This window comes from Rhinatrema bivittatum, chromosome 2 (assembly GCF_901001135.1).
Source record: "Rhinatrema bivittatum chromosome 2, aRhiBiv1.1, whole genome shotgun sequence".
Classification (NCBI taxonomy): Eukaryota; Metazoa; Chordata; class Amphibia; order Gymnophiona; family Rhinatrematidae; genus Rhinatrema; species Rhinatrema bivittatum.
Genome location: NC_042616.1, coordinates 196,237,385 through 196,253,239, shown reverse-complemented (window position 1 = coordinate 196,253,239; position 15,855 = coordinate 196,237,385). Strand labels below are relative to the sequence as shown.

General features: G+C 44.0%; 1 protein-coding gene across 2 annotated transcripts in view; it reads left to right on the top strand.

Moving 5' to 3' along the window:
• The window catches only part of MEOX2 (mesenchyme homeobox 2), a 142,694-nt gene that overhangs the window by 57,963 nt on the left and 68,876 nt on the right, over positions 1 to 15,855 (top strand). The gene's annotated exons all lie outside the window — the stretch shown is intronic.

Sequence of the window (15,855 nt, the reverse complement as noted above, 5' to 3'; positions counted from 1 at the left end):
AAGTGAGTGAGCGAGTGTGTGTGCACGTGTGTGTATGAAAGCATGAATGTAAGTGTGTGACTAAGAACCTGTTTGTGTGATTGAGAACCTGTTTGTGTAAGTGAGACAATGTGTTTGTAAAATTAAAAACCTGTGTGTAAAAGAGAGAGAGAGAGCATGTGTGTAATTCTGTGATTGAGAGTCTATGTAAGTGAGAGAGCATGTGTGTAATTGTGTGACTGAGAGCCTGTGTAAGTGAGTGAGAGAGAGAGAGAGAGAGAGAGAGAGAGAGCATGTGTGTGACTGAGAGAAAAGAGAAATTTGCAATTTCAGAGCACCTGGAAATCAAACATTTCCAGGTATGAAGAACAGAGCATTTTTTAATCCTTATTATTTTTAATTATTATGTCTTTGTGTCTGCTTATTTGAAATATTTTATTGGTGTTTAGAAATGTTTTATATGAGTTTTTAATTATTGGATTTTCCATTCATCAGATGTTTGAAATAATCTGTTCTTTTTATTAGTATGATTTTACTGCTATTGATTTTATATGTCTTGCTTTATTTTATGAGGATGGGTGCTTTCTTTTTTCCTTTGCTGAACTGCATACAGAGACTCTGTCTTGTTGAGGTTTCCAGTTCAGTTTTTGACTGCATGTTTCTATTTATGCTTTATGGTCTTTTTATTCTTTGTTAGCTGAGGGTCTGCACATGTGACTGAGGTGAAGTATTCTGCTGCATATAGTTTCTGGGTAGGGCTCTATAGAAGCCTGACTTGTTCCATTTTCCTAATAGAAGTATTAGAGTTTTAAGGCCTGGTGTAATATTTTCAGTGTTGCCTTTTCTTATGTAAGGTAGTTACTGTTTGAGTGCTGGACGTTGATGCTGTTCTGGCATGGTAGGTTTACTATTGATATAGTTTATGTTTAGAGAGAGTACTCTTATTTTTCCCTTGTGTCATTCTTAACAATAAAAGTAATACGGGGCCTTTTTTTAAATTTCCATCATAGATTGTAATGAGCAGTGTGTCACACATGTGAGAACCCTCTGCTAGGTATGTCCCGACTTAAAAAAAAGGTTGAGAACCACTGCTTTAGGCACAATCATGAGTACAACTAAGAACATAGAATGAGAACCCCAAAAGCTATTGTACTGCTGTAAAGTAACAACTACATGCAGGACTACTATTTGCTGTCAACTCAAAGGGCCCAAACAGTTCGTTGAAAGAATGCACTCAAAGGGGCAGTCTAAGGGCCATTGCAGCAAAGTTCAAGTAAAGGGCCCAGACAGTCCATGTTGAAAGAGTGCAATAAAAGGGGACAGCCTAAGGGCCACGGCAGCAAAGTTCAATTAAAGGGCTCAGACAGTCCATGTTGAAAGAGTGCACTCAAAGGGGTCAGCCTAAAGGCCACGGGTGCAACGTTCAAGTAAAGGGCCAAGACAGTCCATGTTGAAAGAGTGAACTCAAAGGGGACAGCCTAAGGGCCACAGCACCACTGTTCAGCATGAAGGCAGCAGGAGCAGGACCAAACAGTTCAGCATGGAGGCAGGAAGCCCACAAGGAGACCAGCAGCATGGAAGCAGCAGTTGTAGGGGATGAGAAGAGATGACACCCAGCAGCATGGAGGCACCACTTGTAGGAAATGAGAAGAGATGACACCCAGCAGCATGGAGGTACCAATTGCAGGAGAGGAGAAGAGATGATACCCAGCATCATGGAGGCACCAATTACAGGAGATGAGAAAAGATGACACCCAGCAGTATGGAGGCACCACTTGCAAGAGATGAGAAGAGATGACACCCTGCAGCATGGAGGCAGCAGTTACAGGAGAGGAGAAGAGATGATACACAGCAGCATGGAGGCACCACTTGCAGGAGATGAGAAGAGATGACACCCAGCAGCTTGGATGGGACAGCATGACAAGAGCCAGCAGCTGGAAAGTGATAGGAGGCTAGTTAAACTATCCTGTAATAGGGGCAGAGCCTCAAGGATGGTTTCTTAGTGTGTTGCATGAAAATGCCTCACAGAACACGATGCATTGTGCATTTTGGCACAGCAACTTTGTGGCGAGGACGCGCTGAACAGGTTTATTCCTTCTAGATGGCACAGCAACTCTGTAGTGAGGACATGCTGAGCAGGTTTCTTCCATCTAGATGGCACAGCAACTCTGTAGTGAGGATCCGCTGAGCAGGTTTCTTCCAACTAGATGGCACAGCAACTCTGTAGTGAGGACATGCTGAGCAGGTTTTTCCAACTAGATGGGACAGCAACTCTGTAGTGAGGACTCACTGAGCATGTTTCTTCCATCTAGATGGCACAGCAACTCTTTAGTGAGGACCCGCTGAGCAGGTTTCTTCCATCTAGATGGCATACCAACTCTGTCAAGAGGCCGGCCTATTCTTCTTGCAAAATTTGGCTTCTTGGCCCTTACTGCCCATTTTCTGTATACATTCAAGGACCCTGGCCATGTTGTAGCTTCACACTAGGGGGGGGGGCATAACTTTTTGTGGCCTACCCCTCTGGCCTCTTGATTGTCTGGGACTGCTGCATGGTGTAGACTCTAGTGAAGGAGCTGAGGACTCTGAAGGCTGCTCTGGCATGTGCTGCAGTATTTATGTGAGCACATTCGTCATGTTGCTTATGGCAGTAACAAGTAGGGATGTGAATCGTTTTTTGACAATTTAAAATATCGTCCGATATATTTTAAATCGTCAAAAATCGTTAGAGGCGATATTTAATAGGAATTCCCCCGATTTATCATCAAAAATCGTAAATCGGGGGAAGGGGGAGGGGAAGGGGGAGGGTGGGAAAACCAGCAAACTAAAACATCCCTAAAACCCACCCGACCCTTTAAAATAAATCCCCCACCCTCCCGAACCCCCCCAAAATGTCTTAAATTACCTGGGGTCCAGTGGGGGGGGGGTCCCGTTGTGATCTTCCACTCTCGGGCGTTGGGCGCGTTGATAGAAAATGGCAATATGACCATATGGCCAGCGCCATTTTGCTTTGCTTTGCTTTGCAAAATGGCGCCATTTTGCTGTACGGCAATATGACCATATGGCCAGCGCCATTTTGCTTTGCTTTGCTTTGCAAAATGGCGCCGGCCATATGGTCATATTGCCGTACAGCAAAATGGCGCCGGCCGTACGGCAACACGATTCGAGTGCAGGTCGTTCCCAGACCCCTGCTGGACTTTGGCAAGTCTTGTGGGGGTCAGGAGGCCCCCCCAAGCTGGCCAAAAGTCCCTGGGGGTCCAGCGGGGGTCCGGGAGCGATCTCCTACGCTCGTGACGCCCGAGAGTGGAAGATCACACTGGACCCCAGGTAATTTAAGACATTTTGGGGGTGTTCGGGAGGGTGGGGGATTTATTTTAAAGGGTCGGGGTGGGTTTTAGGGATGTTTTAGTGTGCCGGTTTTCCCGCCCTCCCCCGATTTACGATTAACACGATATTTATAAAAACAAAACCGCGACAATCCGATCCCTCCCCCCCCCAGCCGAAATCGATCGTTAAGACGATCGATCACACGATACACATCTCTAGTAACAAGAGTGTTCATATTTTGCATGTTGGCAGCCATATTTTGTTGCAGGATCCTGTTCTGCCGATCCATTAACCTTTGGAGGACCTGCATTTCTCCCTGCAAGTGCCTCACTTCACCTTCATGCATGCTTGCTGCTAGTGGGGGTGCTGGTGCCGGTCCTGGTGGCCATTTTGGTGCTACTGGCAGTGTCGGTGTCGGTGTGGCTGTCGGTGCCACTGCTGATGGCACTAGTGATGTGTGAGGGACCAAGATGGGCAGAGGTGGGCTTCTGCCCTCCACCTGGCTTGGGGATGGTGACTCCAGATGCTGGCATGGTGTGCTGGCTCGTGGTACATGTAGTTCAGAAGGTTGCCACTCAAAATTGCCTTCCTCCATGAAAGTGGCCAGATCAAGGGACACGTGAAGTGGGCTGGTTGTGGCTAGGTGTTGTAGCAACAGCAATGGCTGTGATTCCTGTGGCTGTTTCTCCTCCTCCTTCTCCTCACTCCACTGCATCTCGGTGTCCATCAGTAAGGGCCTCTGTAGTGCCGCTAGTGGGCGGCTGCTCCCGGGGGCATCTGGCTTGTCCCTGGGGCTTCTCAGCTGGGCCCTGGCGATTCCTGGCTGGGACCAGCACGTTGGTGCTTGAAAACTGTGGAAACAAAAGAGAAGAAAGAAAAAAAAAAAGACATAAGTACATATGCCAGCAAGTACAGTATATTTTTTTTATTTGGCATGGGAGGTGCACTTTGTATCTTTGCATAGTGAGCATCTTTTGCCAAATTATGTGTCCATCTGTTGCATCCTGCCCATTTAGGGGTGAGGTGAACTTACCGGCTGCAGCTCTCATCATGTCCTGCTCCTCAGCCATGCTCTCGAATACGTCCGGTCCCAGTCTCTCCATCAGTTGCTCCTCCATCTGCATCAGCTGTATGGGACAGTGCGCTCCTCCTCCCATCTTGCATTGGTGTTTGGCTCTCACTGCCACCTTGACCTTCAGAAGGGCCTTAATGTCCCTGTATCGGTGGGCAAACTGCTCTGCAGTTCTTGGAATGCTGCTCTGGCTGCTAATGGACTGGACAATATTGTGCCATATGTGCCCCTTCGCTGCCTTGGATGTCTTAGCTGCCCGGTTGCCAAACTGCATGGGATAGTTCTGCAGGTCCCCTGCGATGACCTGGTGGTTCTCCTGCGTATTGAACTTGATGATGTGGCACCCCCTTCAGACAGCCAGCGTATTGGCTGGCTGTCTGAAGGGGGTGCCACATCATCTCCCAAAGAGGTGTCCTCCCTGTCCCTAATCTCCATCCCTCTCGCCTCTCCTCTCCCTTTCTCATCCCGCCCCCCCCCCCCGACTCTGCCCTACCAACTCCCTTACCCTTTATCCTCTCTGGCTATCCTTAGCCTGCCCTACTCCTCCCCACAAACTCGCCTGACTAGCCCCTTCCACCTCCTGCACCCTCCTATCCCTTCTATGCTGCCTCTGTCTCCTCCTGCGCCTGTCCCTACTCCTATGCCTGCTCCTTCCCCCTTCCACCCCTACCCTCTTCCTCCATCCTCTTTTCCTCCCCCTGCCCTCCTCTCTTCACACCTCTCCTCTCTCCCCACACTCCATCTTCTCCACAACCTTCAAGCACACCTCCTTCACACACACACACACACATACACACACACACACACACACACACCTCCTCAGCACACCATTTCCTCAGCACACACACACATACACACACACCTCCTCACCACCTCAACTCCTCCACACCACCTCTACACAAAAAAACAGACAGACAAACAGGACATACTGACAACAACTTTCTCTCCAACAAAAATGACAAAAGACCAAGGTAAAGGGAAACAGATGAGAACAAATGACAAGACAACATACTCAGAAAATCACAATCTATAAGCTCCTACTACCACTAATCCACTCACTAACTCTCCTCTCACCAGACTCCTGACACACCCTCAAAGAGTCACATGCAGCAAGCATGTATTTATGCTGGGAAAAAAATATTGTGCGCCGCGATGATGCACGACAATGTGCAATGATGCAATCCCCTCCCACTCACCCTTTCCTTCCCTCTCTGCTCCCTTCCTCCCTTCACTCATACTTTTACCCCCTCCCTCCTTTTCACCCACTCACTCTCCCATCTATTTCGTTCACTCTCATAACTCCTCCCCTCACATCTCCTTCTCTTCCCCTCCCCCACCCAACCTTGTTTCTCACAGAAAGCCTCTCAGAATTTTTCTTCCCTATCTTCCTTCACTCATATTTTCTCTTCCTTCCTTCCATTCTCCTTTCCTCTCCTCTCTCACATCCCCTCCCCTCCCTTCATCCTTACCTGTGCCCTCTTCCCATCTCACTCGTGCTCTCCCTTCTCATCAGCACTATCATCTTTATCTTTCCCTGGCAGAGCCTGGCCTCTCCACCAGTGGCTCTTCTCAAGTCCAGAGTCTGGTGAGTTTTCTCCCACTGGTGGGCCATGGCTTCCTCACCAGCAGCTGACATATTGGCAGCAGCCAGGCCAGTGGTCTTCCTCCCCACCAGAGGCTGACATCTTTTTGGCAGGTGAGTGGGGGTCTTCTCCTGCTAGTGGGACCTGACCTCCCGCATCAGCGTTCTGTTGGGTCTTCTCTCACTGCTAGGGCCTGGGAAACCCAGCCAGCAGCAGACATTGGATGGCAGTCCAGCGGAGTTTCTTTGGCTGGTGGGGCCTGGGAAATCCTGCCAGCCTTTCTGACTCCAGTGCTAGTAAAGAAACAAAAAAAAGTTACATGAGTTGGATTTGGGCCTGGGGGGGGGGGGGGAGGGTGCGTTTGGAAAATAAGCTCAGTGGACTGAGTCCAGCCCGCTTTTCCCATTTTTGATCTCTAGAGAAAATGCTTAGTATGTTTAGTCCTAAGTCAGCCGGTGAAAGGTAGCCCAATGGTCACCTTTCTGGGTCCTCTGGGTAGATGGTCTGATTGATCCTGTTTTCTCTCTTTGTCTCTTGGTTTCTAGGGATGTGAATCGTGTTCCATATCGTCTTAACGATAGAAATCGTCTGGCAGGAGAAGAAAATCGTGTTAGGCACGATTTTTTAGTTAAAAAATCGTTAAAAATCGTTTTTTCCGATTAGTGCGCACTAACGGGAGTTAGTGCGCACTAACTCCCGTTAGTGCGCACTAACAGAAAATGATACAATTTGACACTTTTCAGGTCAGTTAAGGTCAGTTTAGGAATGAATATGTATTCCTATTGGCTGCCCTCTTATTTATTCATGTTCCCACGGTTCCCACTGACAATATATGGGGGATGGGAAATGGAAACAGTTGGTAGCTTGACAAAAAAAGTAATGTGATCAGTCAATGTGACTAGAACTTGTGCCCTAACCCTGATACCAGGGGTGTTGTGATCTTCCTGCACACAGTGCCCTAACCCTGGCACCAGGGGTGTTGTGATCTTCATGTACACAGTGCCCTATCCCTATTAATACCAGGAGTGTTGTGATCTTCCTGCACACAGTGCCCTATCCCTAATACCAGGGGTGTTGTGATCTTCCTGCACACAGTGCCCTATTCCTGATACTGGGGGTGTTGTGATCTTCCTGCACACAGTGCCCTATCCCTATTAATACCAGGTGTGTTGTGATCTTCCTGCACATAGTGCCCTAACCCTGACACCAGGGGTGTTGTGATCTTCCTGCACACAGTGCCCTAACCCTGACACCAGGGGTGTTGTGATCTTCCTGCACACAGTGCCCTATCCCTATTAATACCAGGAGTGTTGTGATCTTCTTGCACACAGTGCCCTAACCCTGGCACCAGGGGTGTTGTGATCTTCATGTACACAGTGCCCTATCCCTATTAATACCAGGAGTGTTGTGATCTTCCTGCACACAGTGCCCTATCCCTAATACCAGGGGTGTTGTGATCTTCCTGCACACAGTGCCCTATTCCTGATACCGGGGGTGTTGTGATCTTCCTGCACGCAGTGCCCTATTCCTGATACCTGGGGTGTTGTGATCTTCTTAAACACAGTGACCTATTCCTGATACCGGGGGTGTTGTGATCTTCTTGCACACATCCCGTTAGTGCGCACTAACACGATTTAACGATTTTTAACGATAAATCGTTAGAATTTCTATTGTATTGTGTTCTATAACGATTTAAGACGATATTAAAATTATCGGACGATAATTTTAATCGTTAAAAACGATTCACATCCCTATTGGTTTCTTTTCCTCTCTCAATCTCATGGATCTCAGGTCTCTCTGCACGTGGCTCATCAGTGCTTGTGGTCCTTCTCATTCCTCCTGGGGATGCTTCTCTCTGCTTCCTCTTCCTGTCACCTCCCCCCTTGACATTTCCCTGTTCTCTTGTAGGTCATGGGGTATGGCTGTATCTGGGAAGTGGCTGGAGCTTGGTCCCAAACTCACCTGAGGCACAAGGCTCTCCCTTCTCTGTGTACCTTTGTTTTCTTATTTTTAGCTTGATCGGAACTGTCTTATACATGGCTCCAGGCCTCTTTACTGTTTTTTCTTTTCTTTCTATTATAAACCCTGTCACACTACCCCATTGTGTCCTGCCTTAAAATGTCTTACAGTAACATAAAAAATAGAAAGCATGTATATGGCATCCTGTAGATCTGAAGCCCTTCTTTATTTGTTTAAATAATATTTAATGTATAGAGGAAGTTCAAACACCTTTATAAAAGGGCATGGACCTCCAAAATGTTGGTAATTTGGATCTTACGCTATGCATTAAATATTATTTGAACAGCTGACTGATGACTTGAGTTCTCTATGAGCTGCTGTGGGTGAGTGCTCTCCTTCACAATTCAGTTCCCACTAGAAACAAACTCAGATCCAAGCTATCTATTTAAATGTGTTCCAGCTGTGGAAAATCTCATATTATGTTTTTTGAAAAGGAAGAGGTATCTGCTTGCTTTGGTTAATGTTCCATTTCAATCTCATAAAAATTTACAGACCAATATAACGGTTTACTCATATAAATATTTATAGCTATAACTCAAGTGGCTGCTACATAGTTTCAGCTCTCCTGAGGCAGGTAATGCCCCAGAAAACGTTGGGATAATGTGGCGAAGCAATGTGCTCAACAAGTACTGGCTCTGTAGAATGGTGTACTTGTACCAGACCTGTTTCATTAGACTTCAGCTATATGGGTGACATAAGTTATTATCATTTTATCTAGATTATATGATAAGACAAACTAACACAGTGGTGTGCTAGAGTAGAAGGAATTAATTGTCATTATTTCAAATAGTAATGTCTTTTTGATTCCATTCTATTCACTGATGTTATTGTTGCAGTATTATCTTTTATGAAAATTCAATACCAGAATTTTCAGCTTCATTTCTTGCACGAGATGTAATGAGATGCATTGGCTTATGTCTGAAAGGTGGCATATAAATCAGATAATTAAATATGAGAGACAGGCAACTTTATTTTGATGGGGTGATTATAGTTATACCAACTGAAGCTAAGAGGGGGTTACAATATTATCTGCAATTTTACAGAATCAGTGAAGCATTAGATACCACAACAGGTAGAAAAGGTGTATACTTTGAGAATGTACCCATAAGTGCATACAACGTTCTTATTTACACGATGCAAATATGACCAGCAAAACGAGAGTAGCATTTAATGCTACTATGTGCTCATCTGCTTATTAGATGGTGCTTTGACCTCTTCTCCTCATCCCTTCTCATGTTCCACACCATGTCCTTATATCTTGCATTTCAGGAAATGTACATGTTTACCAAGCCTGGACATCTATTTGCAAATGGAAGTTCACCACTTTGAGTTTTTGTACTAAAAGTCTCTTCCCTATGACCTTGCTATCATTGTCCCTGTACAATTGATGATCTGCTGTTCTTTGTGTGAAATTGACCCTCTTAGGAACAAAAAGAGGGCCATGCTGTATCGACAGTGGCCAATTCAGATCTCTGGGAAGTAGCTGGCAGATCCCACAGAACAGATCCATTTCTTTTTGCCCACTCCTAGGGGTAAATGGTGGTTTTCCCCAAGTCTACCTAGCTAATAACTGTTTACGGACTTTTCTTTCAAGAACTTTGCCAAACCCCTTTTAAATTCAGCTATACCATTTACCTTGACCACATTGTAAGGCAACAAATTTCTAGCGATCCGGATAGGCCACTCTCTATAGATTTGGAATCTTAAACATCACAAAGAAATCATTTGGAACCACAAAATTCTTTGTAGACAAAAAGAAGAAAAGAGGCCATTTTGTTAGCAATTAATTTACATGAACATTTCATTATATTTAAGAATTCAAAAAGGCTTTTTTTTTCATTTTGTACATAACAGTATTTGTAAATCTTCAAAAAAAAATAAAAAAGAAGTACCCTCACTATTCACGCAAAAGTTGTTTTTTCCAGAGTGCAGTTTTCAGTAGCAAACTCTAAGTTTTAGCGTTTCATATCATTATCAGAAAAATAGCCACGTTTTTAAAAAAATCTGTCCTTTAGTAGGTAATGTGAGCCAATGTTTAAAAATAAGGGAAGGTTGATAAGTTTTTCAAAAAGGTCAAAAGTTTTAAAAAGTGTAAAATTCACTTCCATAGGAAGTGGGATCCAAGTGGCTTCAGCAGCTCGCTGGCTCAAACCTATGCCAGTCTTTTGCAGGAGTAGATAGATTTTGGTCTGGAACCTTCTTCAGGCATGTCCGGAGGCAGAGAGGAGGGCATGAGGAGTCTTTAGTAATTCCTCCTCTCCAAATATCATTTTTCAGGATGTAATGAATAACTTCATAACAGTTGGTGTTCAGCAAAACCTGAATCTTTCTTGCTATTTGTCCATATGAGGCCTAAAGATTGTGGATGAATGAAGACTACCCACGCTCAAGCTGTTAATTTTTCAAGCGAGGCACATAAAAACATAGCAACACTTGTGAGTTTGTTTTTTTTTAACATTTATTATTATTATAATTCAACTATTTTTATACCCAGGCCTTTTTTCGTTTGCACGAAGATTGCAATTTTGATACTGCTTCAGGGGGGTGGGGGGGGGGAGGGTTGCATTGCTATGGGAGATTATGAGCTCATTTTTGTAGAGAAACTAAAATGCAGCCGGCACTCACCATACAAGTACTTGTCCCCATATATGGGGGAGGGGGAAGGAGAGGAGGGAAGTTTTGAAATGTGTGTTCACATGAATTTACTTGTATAACAACTTTTGAATATTTCACCTTAAATTCAATATACGTTCTAAATGCCTAAGGAGCTTTGTTTTTATCTGATACCTGAATTACCCAAGCAACCATCAGAATCTTTTTATCCACCCTACATGTACTAATGATAAGTAAGACATAATTTTCTGAATAAATGCTAATACTTATCAGAAAATCTGTATTGGTCTTCTAAGAAAAATGTTCATCCTGTCAGTTCATTTTCTTCCCTGTTAGACTCCTTTTCTTCTGTTTCTGCATTCCTTTATTTATTTATTCGCTGGTTTTGTTATACTGTCGTTCGGTGGGACCATCACAACAGTTTATAACATGGTAAAAGAAATATACAATAGTTCATGCTATCCCACATGGGATTCTCAATTCATGCATATAAAAGGAAGAAGACTGCTGGTACTTAGAACAAAGCTCTTTAAAGGACTGTCTATGGATTTATCCTATGCAATGTGTATGCTTTGTGAACTGTATTTTACAAAAAATAAAGAACACGGTCTATGAAAATCGCCATGGCAGAATTCAAATGAGATGTGAAGCTCCTATCCCACCCAAAAAATCAAGACTTCCCCTGCCATCCACCCATTCAAGCCACCTCATATCCCCTGGTTTCCCCACCTCCAGGGCAGAAGCAATCCTCCGTGACTCCTGGCCACCAGCACCATCATTCAGAATGACGGCACCGGTGGGACAGGAGCAACGAAGCATCGCTCCTGCCACTGGAGGGCCCCAAGAATTTGAATTTAGGGAAAAGGAGCACCAGGTGTCACAGGAGCCACAGGGGGAGGGCACTGGCAGGGAATCTTTTCCTTTTTGGGTAGGGGGCAGGGATTCCTGTCTGACATTTCTCTGAGAGGCAAGGGTCGGAGGGCTATTGACATTATAAGTGGACTTGTGGGGAGGGGGGAGTGCGAGAAGAGAGGTTCCTTACTGCCACTTTACACTTTAACCAGTGTACTGTGGTGCTGAAAAATGGGTCCCTGGTGCCATCACTTGTTTAGCACATGCCAAATGATAAACAAATGAATCAAAACTGAGGGGAAATGAAATGTAATGAAAAAATAATTAGGTAACAAAACAAGGAAAAAAAATACATTTGCTTCCCATGCACACACCCTAACCTTGATGACTGCATAAAAATAAAGAATTTAAAGCATGCATATATACAAGAATGCTGCAGTGAAAGCAATGGAAAGGCCTTGATTGATACGTTTCACAACTGCACTGTGTCTTGGGCTGTTGTCTCTTTAGTTGTCAGCCAGTTTGCTCCATTATCTCCATTATTAAGACGTTACAAAAACAAAGTTCACTGATAACAACAGGCACATTCTTTCATTTAGGAAAATTATACTTGAAAATGAATTACAAAAGACTTTCCTGTGTGTGTGTGTGTGTGTGTGTGCGCGCTCTTGATTGGGAGGGGCAAGCTTCTTAGAAATAATTGAGGAGAAAAGGACTCACACACATTATTGTTTCTCATTGTGGAGTGATATCCCAGAGTTTGCCTTGTGGAGAAGGTTGAGTTAGCAGTAGCCTTCAGCCAGCAGGAAATCATAGTGTGATAAACTTAATAAAATCAAAATCCAATTTGTTAACATCATTTTAGAGCCTTTGTTTTCTGGCTTATTATTCTTATATTCTGTTCATATTCAGAGCTGTAAATAAAAAAATGAATTTATTTTCATTTGATGTCAGTCCTTATGATCTCCAGTCCATTTTAGTCTATATTAGCATTTGGTTGGTTAGTCTCTCTCTCTCTCTCTCTCTCTCTCTCTCCTAAGTAAAAGACACCCCTTCCCTAAATACAGCAGGGACTAGGAATGTGCTGTCATTTTAAAATGACAGGGAAACATCAAAGAAATATGTTTAATTTTTCAGATAACATCAGTGAGGTAGGATGGAGGAGCACTCCCTCCAAACCTCACCATACTGCCTGGTCTTCTCCGAGGAGATCAGCCAAGGTGGTAGCTGAATGAATCAGCCCTGTGGGGCCCCTGCTATATTCAGAGACAGGGAGTGGTTCTTTACTTGGCAGGGATGAGAGATGTTTCTTCTGGATTCAAAAGGGGTCTTTACTCTGGGTGGGAAAATCTTACTTGGTGGGGATCTGCTGAATTCTGGGGAAGGGTGGGGGATCAGCCTGGACTTCATTCAGCCTCAAGGAAGGGGTGTGGGAGTCATTGTGGCTGAAGTCAAGCCTTGCATTAGCCACTAGAGACTAACACAAAATGTTAACTATACCTTGGAGAGATGTACTTAAGGTTTTGCTTATTGGCTAGATAACAGAAATTGAGTTACCTAATGCAATTTGTTTTAATATTAATAAGCTTTTTAGCATGAATATGCATGCATCTCAGCTCATTAATACTTTTAACACATAAGTCTGTGTTAAATTTAACATGTTAACTCCTCATTACGCTTAATGTACTTTAATTGGCCTCTTTCTCAATTGGGAATACTACAAACCTCTCTTCCATTATAAATTCATAAATAATAGTGATATAAACATAGCTTACAGACCCATGCTAACCCTATATTCAATCCAAATTGCCCTTGAATTAATTCTAAAAGAGAAACTGATGGGACATATCCTTGAGTCTACAAGAATCCTTTCAACCAATCTAAGGCTGTAAACGAGACTGTGACAACCAGCTATTCAGAAAGGCCAGTGAATAAAAGATTGCTATAAAAATCTGAAGCAGAGGCAGCATGAGAGACGGGGTACAGCTGCACTGGGCAGTAATGAGCATGTAATGAGCCATGTCAGCATGCCCTGCTCCATGTCATGGGATGCACTGACTGCTTCATTTCGCTATGCTTGAGCCTCATTGTCTTCAAATGCTTGAATAAACAGGATCGGGAATGCTTCTCTCAACTTCTCTTCCCTTACGCCCCCTCAAGGGAACTCTGGTCCACCAAAATGGCTCTTCTTTCCTCTTCTCTGCTGACCACTCCTCACTGTCGGCTGTTACGCACCAAACATTTGAAACAAAGTGTCACTAACCCTGTGCCTGGAGCCATGCCACTGTTAAGTTCAGGAAAAAGGCTAAGGCATGACATTTCAGCCAGGCCTTCCCCTAAAACCTACATCTTCACCCTAACCTCCTGAACTCCCAAATAATAACTGTGTTATACACAGCAGGGACACGACTGGGTTTTGAAACTATTCACAAATGGGTTTTTACTATGCTACATCCCAATGCAATATTAACTCCAAATTTTGATTCAGCTGTAAGCTGCTCTAATGCCTCTGTTCATTTAAATTTATTGCAATCCCCTTGAGACTAAGTCTAGTAAATGGTAGAATATCCAATGTTAACAATTAAATAATTCATTATCCCTCTTCAGACATGCAAAGGCATTCAGCTGACATTAGCTATCTGCAGAGATAGTTGAGGAAAGTGCACTGAGCATGCATGGGCACCGACATCAGCACAAACTAAAGGCAAGAAACAAATGTGTCTGCCTCTGATGTTGGTAAAGTATCTTCAAACTGCACATACACTTGCCAACACTTGGCAGCCGTGTCTGCTTCTCTCTCTGCCACTCAACCTTGGGGGAGGGGGGAGGGGACAGGGCTACGGGGGTTGGGGAAGACTTCCTCCCACCACTCAGCTACCCAGCCAGTAATAACAGCCAGTTATTATTATTATTTTTTTTTTTATTTATATTCCACCATTCATGACTGGTCAGTACGTTGCACATTCAGGTACTATAGGAGTTTCCCTGTCCCCAGAGGGCTTATAGTTTAAAGGGGTCATTACTAAGATGCATTAGGGATTTACTGTGTTGTAAATGTTTTAACCAAGGGTTCATCAAGCCCAGTATCCTGTTTATCAACAGGAATCCAGCGATCGCTTATTTTTTGTTCATGGGCCCATACTCTGGAATTCGCTACTGCAGCAACTGAAAAATAAAACAGTACTGTCAACATTTAGAAAGATGCTGAAAACCTTTTTGTTTATGCAGGCCTATAATTTATAAGCCAAATGATTGTTGTTGAAATCAAAACTTTTTAAGTTTTAAGATTTTTGTAATGTTTTATTGTTTTATTGGTTTGTATATTTATTGTTTCTGCTTGAAATGTGAATGTTTTTTGTAAATCGCCTAGGATTGTTGATAGGCGATAAATAAATTTATAAATCAATCAACAAATAAATAAATAATGTGTCTCCTGATGCTCCCAGGACCTTCATTTAAAGATCCCTAGCAGCCTTGGGAAGCCTTTTCTTGTCACTTCAGGTGACTAATGGAGTGGCAGGGAGTGGGGATGGGGTGAGGCCTCTTGGGATCCCCAGAGTTTTGGCAATAGTGGGGGGAGGGGGTTTGCTGAGGCCTTTAAGAAGATGGTAGCCCCAGACTGTGGGGCCACATCACAAAATCTCTACTGGGGGGCACCTAAGTTGCAGTATTTTACTACCAAGGAAAATACCACAGTATTCAGTGATATTGAGTACTGCAGCTTTGTAATTCCGGTTCCGATTCACATCTCTATTGCAAATGGTTGTATAATGGCACAATACTGATCCACAGCATCACTGGATTAGTACTTTACTGAATTCTCCTCAATCTCTGCAGGAATGTCTGTTGCCAGCCCTAGGGTATCTACTACCCTACACTGCTTTGGAAAAATAGTTGTCCCCAGATGGTACAGGGTGTCCCTTTGATGGCCAGGTCAACCCTCCCAACTGCCTAAAATACCAGGTTACTGACTGCACAGAGAGATAAGCTCTCTCTCTCTCTCTCTCTCTCTCTCCTAGGGGTTTAGAAGAACCAGATGGGTGACTCCAAAGATGTTTGGCTTTGCCTTTACTTATAGTTAGTTGGTTTCTAGATTCTTATGTTTCTGATACAACTCTTTCCTTTTGTCAGTTGAGATCTCAGATGGGAGGGATCCTTGAAGCAGGACTCTTTGTGCTTCAGTCAGGAAGACAGGACAGTCAAAACATCTGTACTGTGTACTAACCAAAAGGGACTGCTTCCCAAGCTGTAGCAAGGGAGCTGCTATATAGCATCACTGGCGGGGGTTGCCATTCTAGACCCTGCAGAACGAGGGCCTGTATTTGAATGGATCCTTCCCACTAACCATCCTGCATTAACTAGCTAACACTAAAAACCCAGGACTTTATGGTAACAGAATTGTTTGATGTCAGT